This window comes from Uranotaenia lowii, chromosome 1, assembly GCF_029784155.1.
Source record: "Uranotaenia lowii strain MFRU-FL chromosome 1, ASM2978415v1, whole genome shotgun sequence".
Taxonomy (NCBI): domain Eukaryota; kingdom Metazoa; phylum Arthropoda; class Insecta; order Diptera; family Culicidae; genus Uranotaenia; species Uranotaenia lowii.
Window position 1 is genome coordinate 47,577,014 of NC_073691.1, and position 10,025 is coordinate 47,587,038.

Sequence of the window (10,025 nt, forward strand, 5' to 3'; positions counted from 1 at the left end):
ACTCGGACAAATACAGGACATCTACCACCAGTAAGTCGTGACTTCCAGTAACTGCCATGTGTTTGTTTTAAAAAGTTGATTCGAAGATTCCTTTTCTACCAGTGATTATCTAATCACTCAGATGAAACCGCAGAAGCTGGTTAAATACTTGCCGAATAAACAGTTTGTATTGAAGCATTCGCTGGGCGAGTTTGTGTTTATTGCCGGGTGATACAGATGAAGCTGCTGCTGACTGCCGGCGATCTCCTACAAGAAATTTTGCCACCCGAGGACCTCATAACAAAGTTAAAGTGCTGGAGCTGGTGAATATTTTCAAACAATTTATAATTGACTGAAAATCTGAGGTTTGGTCGTTTCTTGTTTTCATACAAGTATACATATGAACCAATCATCAGGGGTCGCAGCAGGAGGTACAATTTCATACATTAATTATGAGATTATTATTGTAATCAAATATGAGTGTAAAAATACCTAAATAATAAAAAGAAGATAATGTTATTGTCCATGCCGTTTCAAATAAACGAATAATTAAGAAAAAGATAATGTTATTTTTGGCGCAAAATTCCGAACATACAGGAATGCTTCGGAAGTCCCTGCAGATTACGAAAGAAAACTGTTTTAAGCTTACAGGTGCATTTGAAAGTTGTTTTTTGAGCTGTTTTTCTGCCCTGAAATCGTCCTGTAATTTCAGCTGTTGAAAATACAGGACGAAATCGTTCCGACCACAGGAGATAAGATTAAGTGTGTAAGATTTGCAACAGTTTATGTTTAAAAAAGGTGAAAAATCGTATCATATTTTAATTTTTTTTCTCGATATTTACATCATTTCCAACTGTTTAAAATTATTTTTATGGGAAAATAACAAATAATGAAATGAAGGGTTAAGAACCATTGTTGATTCTCAACACGGTTGGTCACCTTAAATTTAACGTCACATCTTTCAACCGGTTCTATTTTGAAGTTTTGTTAATGTTGCCAGTCTACCAAGTTTTAGGCGTTGATATGTTTAGGAGGGAAAAGTTGTAATGGTAGATGACCCCATAATGTTCCGCCCTTATTCTCTTAACTCTCAATTAGTGTAGATGTTTTAGCCAATTGTAAAAACAATAAAATGTTAACGTTACTTTTTATGTGTTTGCAATAATTTTGCATTTATTCGATTGAGCCTAGAAAACATTCAATCCGCCGACATGGCGTAAGAAATTATCCCTGGAATAAACAACCATTTTTATCATTTAACTTAATTTTTAGTCAACTTCATCTGTATCTACCACGTCATAGGGTGATTTGCCAATCGTTGTCCCCTAACCCATTGTTGCACAGCATGACTCAAATTGTCAATATTTCAGCTGTTTTTCAACTTTTCCTCAAAAATAATACTGAATCATGTAATTCGGAATGTTTTCTGATGAAATGAGGCTTTTGTGATATTTTCTGCTGGTATGTGTGAATCTTACGACAGTTTTTATTTTTCTTGTTTTTTTCGCGCGGTTTTTGTGCTAATTGTTAACAAAAACCTTAACATTCCTTCTACGGCAAATAAGGTTTTACTTCAGAACAAAACATTCTTCGTATCAGTTTTCTATACGAAACGTTTGTTAGACAATTTTAACACCATGATTTTGAAAAAAAATTATGATCCATACCTAACCAGAAAATATGATGGATTGTGCAACAATTGGTCCGCTCAATCTCCTCCTGTCCCATTGTTGTTCATAATGCCGCTGCAAAATTTGTTTGGAAATTTCAAATTTATAAATTCGTATACCTTCAATAACTTTGTTTGGTTGTTTTTACAGCTAAAAATAGCAATAAAATTTTTGGAAGCGATTGATTAAGTCCTGAATTATAACAACGTGTTCTGAATTAGTAGAGAGGGTTGTACGGAAAAATCCAAATTTTCATTCAAAAACCATCAGAGATGTACTGAAAGTTCAAAAAACATAATTTTGTATTTTCAAAATATTTCTTGGTTCTTGCATACATTGCATGTGAACAAAAACTAAACCTATCTTGTACCCCAGAAATGATATTCGTTGTCATACAAAAAATTCAAAATAGGTAAATATTTTTTAATTATACTGCTTTGCATAGCCAATAAGTGTGATGATTTAAAACTTTCTTAAAACATGTCATGAATTTATTGAAAGCTTCAGAAAGCAAATTCTGCAATTTTACAATACTTTTGAATGGATTACGATTTTTTATTTCGAAATGGTTATAACTTTTTTCATGAAATACTTTGCTTTTTCTCATGCTGGCTAACAATTAATCTTAAGAATGGGCAAAACGAATAATTTAAATTTTTTTCAAACTAATTTTAATTTCTTGTATATGCGAAAAGTTCTTCTTACACACAAATTGTCTTACAAAATTGAACACGTTCATTTACTACATGCAACTAAAACAACTCGAATTGTCTATTGATATGACATGTTTTTTCTGGATAAGTGGATATTTAATTATTTTCCACTCAGAATTTTCACATTTTTTGCACTCAATGTTGATTTTTAATAATTAATTCAATAATTCAAAGACACTTTCTATATCCATAAGTTTATTTTTTCTACCGTCAAATCCTAAAATTGAAGTTTTGAAATTTTTTAACTCGTTGTAAAAACTTATGTATAAAAAACTTATGTTTAAAGTTGGGCAATTTGCTTTGTCTGAAACGTGTCAAAGTCAGCTCAACTGCATTGACTTTGAGAGACTACTTTTTTATTAGATTTATTTTGAAATCCTTTATGGCGACCATTTACTCAACATTTTATGGGAAGAATCTAAAAGCTGTTCTGAAAAAATCTATTTCTCTGATTTCGTGTCAACAAATCTAAAAGAATTTTATTCCATATCAACAGTGATCCTATTGATATTGTTATTAATATTGTCAGAATATTGTACAGGAGGAAAACTACGACCCTTAATCCCAAAAACTAGAAGTTGAAGGTTGGAAGACCCGAAACATTACTTATCTGACGTGCAATTTTCTCAGGAATTCGAATCTGCCGTCGAGCTGCCGTCACTGGAGACATCTATGTGAAGCTTCATTTGGCCCTTATCATCCAGAAAAATAAACAGTCATAGTTTTGTGAAACTTAGTTTGACCGAAACAGTTTTTCAGCCAGAAAGCTCTTGGGAAGCATTTTTATGTTATGTGATTGTTTCCAGAAGATTGATGAAATGCTATAGAGGTTACATTAATTATCAATAAACCCACTTATATGAAAAAGATATTTAAATCAATTAACTTTTCGAAAAAAAAAATCTTATACAAAATTGTATATCATGAGCATAAATCAGTCAAACGATCTAAAACTTTGGGCGTGGTTGTGTCCATTTTCAAGTTTTAAATTGAGATTTATTATGTAAAAATCGATCGACTTCCAAGTGAGTCCTAAAATTTTTTTTATAAAATCGCATCTTCTTCATAGGGGTGAATGGGGGCAAAACAGATTACATTCTCTAATCTTTTCGCCTGTGAATAGCCACTTGAAAATTAAGCATTAAATACCTTTCAGTTCATTCTATGGGATTTTAAAGACATAAAATTTTAAGTTGGTGGGACATATAAAGAAAAAGGCTCAACACTGGGCAAATTAGGTTAAATAACACACCACTGAAATAGCTGCAGGTTAATTAAGAGGTGATTTTGAGTTTCTGAGAAAACTTCACGTGTGATAAATGCTATTCCAGACACTCAAACCGGCGGCTTTGTGTTTTTTTTGGGGCCGAATTGAAATGGGAAAGTGCATTGGACGGTTTATATGGAAGACCCCCCCCCCCACCCTCCTCATAAGGGGCCGTCTAAAAATTAGATTGCATTTGAACTAGAAGTTCTCATAATAAGCTTCCGTAACAAATATCAGCCTATTCGACCTCATGGTGACTGATTTTTAAAATGTGCAACCATTGGAAAAAATCGGTCAACATTATGCACGACACAAAATTTGCCTGTGCAACTATTGGGCACAGACAAGCTGTTTTAAATGATTTTTTAAATTTTTATGTCACTTTTTTCAAACAATTGAACTTTTGGATCTTGTTGACCAATCCTGTATGAGTGCATCGACAAAAAAAATCGAGTGAATTTGGTTGAAATGACTAAAATACAGCATAAACACCAAAATCATGTGCTTAGCTGTGCAACGATTGGCAAATCACCCTAGTAGTTGACTCGTGCTGAAAAAAAAATTTGGTGTGTGATGAAAATGCTTCTAAATAAAATTGTACTCACTTATTTTCATCATCTTTCCTTTATTCTAACTTGCAATCCGTCTATAAAAATTTAATAAATAATCTTGAAATGTTCTTACTTAAAAGGACATCACTTTCACGGATAAGGCTGATAAACTTATTAGTTATCAATTTTAAATCGAATGGTTTTGTTCACCCTCAAGATTTGAGGGTGAATTCGAATCCAAAAAACAGGTTGGAATTCAAAAATACTAATGTTCTTTAATAGTCAAACATTATTTCTGTAGTTTCAAGTCATAGATGGCAGCACTGTCTTGAAATTTAATCAAATTCATGCCCATTTTCGAATATCCGGAATTGATTAGGGTGTGCTGGATAATTTTGGTCAAGAAATAAATACGTGTGAACGCTTTGGAAATTCTAAGATCACTAAATTTCAAAAAAAATTAGAATTGCATCAAGGTTACTAAAAGTGAACTTTTTGGACCGATAATCAGAATAATGTTGTACTTTCCGATAAAGCTTGATGGACCAGACGGCTAGCAGTATTATTGGTATGATTTGAAATTGAATCGGAAGTTGAGATGAGCAGGAATTTTGGCGGTTGTACATTCTTGTGCTGATAATTCTTTTGCAAATCCGGAAAAGCTTTCTGCAGCGTGAACTTCCACAAAACTGTAATGGGAAAATACCTCAAAATGATGAACATGGACCTAAATAAACCTGGAAAATCAATATCGAGACTTAATTTGGTTTTAACGCAAGATAGTACTGCCATCTACGACTTAAAACTGGAATAAGTGTGGTTTACTGAAAAAAAAACCTAAGTTTTTGATTTCCAACCTACTTTTTCTGATTCAAAAAAAATCTTGAATGTTTGTTTCATCATTTCACGTCATTTTAATGAAGAAAGTAAGTAGTTTGGTAAAGAATTACAGCTCAAATCTCAAATTCCTTAACGCTAGAGGAGCAGCTCTTAAAACCCCATTTTAAAACCTTTGAAAACCTTTGGAATTCTAGAAAACTCCTTAAAATGCAGTTATCTATTTAAATAATTCGTAGAAGCATTATTATTCACTTTTACACAGTAAATTTTCAAAATTATTCTTGTTTTTGTTGTAAAACTCAAGTGATACTATTCTTATTTCGCACCCCTTTTTCACATTTTTGGTCCTCAACGCCAATTGCTACGTCCAAAAAAAGTAAACTTATGCTTGATTTGTCCGTTAAGCAGTTCAGAACAAACTGTAGAAGAAAATTTTAGTAATTTTCAATCATTCATATTGCAACAAGCAATGTACTGAAGAACTGGGAATTTTTACAGACCAAGCATGTTCTATGAAAATAATGATCAAATTAACGACAAAAAATTAAAATTTGAGTTTTGGAAATCGATTCATTGGGAAATAAAATACAGCTTGGTAAAGCCAAAATTGGATTTCGTGTTTTTAATGTTAGATGTTTTTTTTCCGGAAGATCTGAGATAGTCGTCAAAATTTTCATTGGACTCTAACATGTTCGACTCGTACATTGTCGAATAGATGGATTTTTGACGATTTCAAACATCAATAAAACACTTAAATGCAGAAACGCTGTCAGAAGTTATGAGTATTTTAAAAATAAAATTGATTTTTCACACTTTTTACTTTCTGAACCAGTTTCTGATAACCTGTTAATACATATCGACTTTATTCTGAAGTGTTGAGTAATTAGAATAATGTACCTACACAATGAATATAATATCATCAAAATCGGTTAACATTTACAGCCAGGAGAACGAAACGAAACGAAAGGTCTAGTTGGTAGTTATTGAGCGTTCGACTGATTGGAAACCACTACATTTTAAGGTTGGATCATCAGCTTTGATTTGAAAGTCCATTTAAAACTGAAATAACTTAAAACTTATAACCGGTTAGGTGAATCAGTAGAAAACATGGATGCGTTAAATTGTTTAAAATTAAGAAGTCAAAAAATAGGGGAGAGTGGGGTAACGTGGGCCACTTCAAATATCTCAGCTGTGTGTTGAGATAGAAATCCCAATCCAACTGTCATCGTCGTCGTTTTGCGTAAGCATGTTTTTCTATATGTTGTAGACTTATGTACGTATCATATGCTTCTTTTATGAAACTAGCCTAGAAAAATGTACTTTCATAATTAAACTAGCACCCGCAAAACTGCTTCCGTGCGAGGCCTCACGTACATAACCAAAATATGCTCATTCGCTTATGATCTTGGTTTTGTCATGTTCTTTCACGTGGAAAAGGAATTTTCGATGAAACATAAATAGGTAACATAAACGCAACCAATTTCCAAATCATTGCTTGTGGGGAATCGTGGGCCACATTTTGTGGGGTATCTTGGGCCACCTATATTTTGGTGTTTTATACACGTTCAGAACTTAAAATACGTTATTACTATTTGTAAAGTTTTCTTATGCCAAATGAAGAATTATGAAAAATGTTTTGTCCATCTTTTCCAATGCGATAGAGACGAACAAAAATCCTATAAATAGAATTTTGCCGAAACGTTTGGGAGCCAGGTTTTAGGATCTATGCGATCATACACAACTCTCTTTTTAGTTTCCTCATCTGAAATCGCTTTAAAATAACTAAATGAATAATGAAATTTCAGTTTTGGGTCAACTCATAAACTTTGCACGTTATCTAGCCAATTTGGATTTGGTGGCCCACGTTTCCCCACAGTTTTTCAAAATCCAAAAAAAAAAAATACTTTTTTTAAAACAGTCAAAACTCGGGAAATTAATGTATTTAAAAAATAACAAAAAATGTCTAATGATATCTCAAAAATGTAGAAAACCTTTCCAATTATTTTTTTTTATTTTATTTTTTCTAATGAAGAAGCTATGAAACAAAAAAAAAGTGACACATGATACCCCACTCTCCCCTACTTAAAATCATAAATAGTAGTTTGGAAAAAATATAAGATATCATTCCAGCGTAATAAATCATTTGGGAATTAAAAAATTAAAATAGTGATGAGAATACCAAACAATCCATCAATCAAGCTTTTAATTCCATTCACATAAATATACATGAAAAATACAGCTAGAATCTAATGAATTAAAGAAAAGGTCTCATAAAATACATCATATTTAACATAATACATATGTTCATATGTAATACATGACACGGCTGGCTGAGTACCAAAAAGTCGATTTTGACAAAAAAAAACTAGAATTAAACCAGATTTTTATGTTTTATGCATTTTTAAGTCATTTGGAAACAAAATTAAAATTTCGATTTTTCCGATTTCCTTTGGTCCCCTCTTTGGTGATTTTTGAGGGTCACAAAACCGAAATTTGAAGGACTTTGAGGCACCCTTAAATTAGGTCCGATTGAACTAAAATTTTTCACAGGTCAGTTTTTGGGACAATCTAGAAAATAAATCATTGGGTCGGTTTCCACTCCACCCTAGCGTCAAGCTTATGTTTTTTCTCATGTTTGTCAATGTTAATCTTCATATTCGAATCTGGTTCTTCAAATTTTAAATTATATTTGTGAGTCCATATTTTAACAATTAATAAGGCTTGAGATTTCAGAAAATAGAAATTTCAGAATATCAGTTAAAAATAATAACAAAATATCAGCTAAATACATACATATTAATTAATCTCTCATGTTTAACCAACTATTTAGCTAATACCATTGAGGTTCGGTAATTAGAGCCCATTTAGCGCTCAAGACCAACCAGACAGACCAGGCGCTTTGAGTTAATAAGATAATTGCATCGTTCAAGTTCCGATCACCTTAACTTTGATCGTGAACTTGATGGAGTGTGAAAAAGGCGTTCTCCAGTTAAGCAAAAAACAACTTGCCTTCTAGCGACGCTTGGCAATCTGAATAACCAACCCCCCTCATGCCGAAGCCGCCAGTAACAGATAGAATCAAGTGTGAGTGGGTGGTTGGGTGGTGGATTAGTCGGTCGGACGCCGTATTCTAGAGGAAGAACACCTCTTCTGAATGTCTCATTGATACGAATCGATGGATCGTTAGGAAGGCCTGCAAAGGCTTAGCTCTGTTTTCCGTTTATACAACGACACAGGTGTCGTTTTTTTCGCGTGCCAAGTGTCATTCGAAATAATAGGTTTTTCCGACAGTGAAACTGAAAGTGTTCTTCTCGCTTCTGGGAATCAGAACTCGGAAGAATGTGATTGTTCATCGGTGTTAGTTGTTTTTCAACGCAAATGGGTTGAATGAGAGTTGTTAATCCCGAAGTAATCATGCATGAAATGGGGCACTTATTAGCTCCTTTGGGGCGTCCATTTCTTCATCATGTCTGTACGTTGCAAATTGAAAAAAACAATTTCAATCTATTTTACAAAAATAAAATCATAATTTAAGTTTAAACCCGAATCGTCATCACTATTTTTAATTTTTCCTCTTTTAGTCATACTGATTTTATTAATCTCGGAATCTTTCTAAAAAAACAAAAAAAGTCTACAGAATATTCTTCCACTTAATGAACGCAGAAACTATTCAAAATATTGAAGTGATGGTAATTTTTTTTTCTGTTAAAATGTTTTGTTAAATTTGGACCTTATTGGACCTATGTTCACCACAGGCGCGATCCTATGGGGGGGTGATCGGGGTGATCACCCCCCCCCCAAGCGGCAAAAAACCGTTATAAAATACTCGCAAAAGCTCGAAGTTCTTTAAAAAGTGGGAACTTTTCTTAGTAGATGTGCTTTTAAATTTTCAAAATTTTCCACTCCGTGGGGATGTTTTATCAGCAAAACAGTTAATTTATCACTTAAAAGGCTCAATATTGGAAAAAGTCGGACCACCAAACTTAAGCAGCTATAACTTGCGATTCCCTGAACTGAATTATACCAAATAAATTTTTTTTGATTAGTAACTCAACCAAAGTGTGTTATTGAGTTTTGATTTTGAATTTGCTATTAATGAAATGTAGAGACAACTTTTTTAAATTGTTACTAATTTCCCTCATATGCCTCAATAAACACGAGCAAATCGTCATAAATTTTATATTTGGTTCAAATTCAGAGCTCTTGAATTCATGATTTTGTTTTGAATTTTAATGAAATGACAAATTTGAAAAAGTCATATAGGGGGGTGAATATGGTTTTAACACTGAAATATTTGAAATATTTGTTCTGCTGTTATCATACATTTATTGCCTTCAATATATAGTTTTTTTTTTATTTGCTCAGATTTAGAAGGAAACAATTAAAAAAACCTTTAAACTATAAACGTGCGGAATCATGTGATTTTCAATTTTCTTTATTTTTAGAAATTTCTACCATGTTTAATGGATTAACAGATCTTGGTCATTCTAAGAAGTAATAAAACCTTTGACCTTGAAGTGTTAAATTGCCTTTATTGTAAGAAATTTTAATTTTAGTCAAGTTATCCATCAGAGTGTTCAGTTTTCCAGTAGGCGTTTAAGAAACGTAGGTATGACTTCAATTTTCTAACTGTCTAATCTTTTTTTTTGTCTTTTAGTCACCAATATTTCAATAAACAAATTCAATCGTAATAAACAACAAGTGTTGATGCCGGATAAAATTCATTTTTGATGAAGTTTTGAGCAGCGAAAAGCTTCCCATTAGGAGTTTTGTTGTGTTTCAAAATATTTCTTAAATCGAAGGAAAATTATCAATTCAGAATCAAGAAAAATCATTATAATATAACTTTACTTAAAGAATATAAAGCATATACGTATCTAAAATATTCTATTTCTACTTAGCTATATTTCTTTAGCTTACAGCTGGTTTATTGAGATTTTTTAGACTTTACAAAGTCATATCAGATGTCTAATGCTAACCTCATTTAAAAATCTAAAGTTATGAT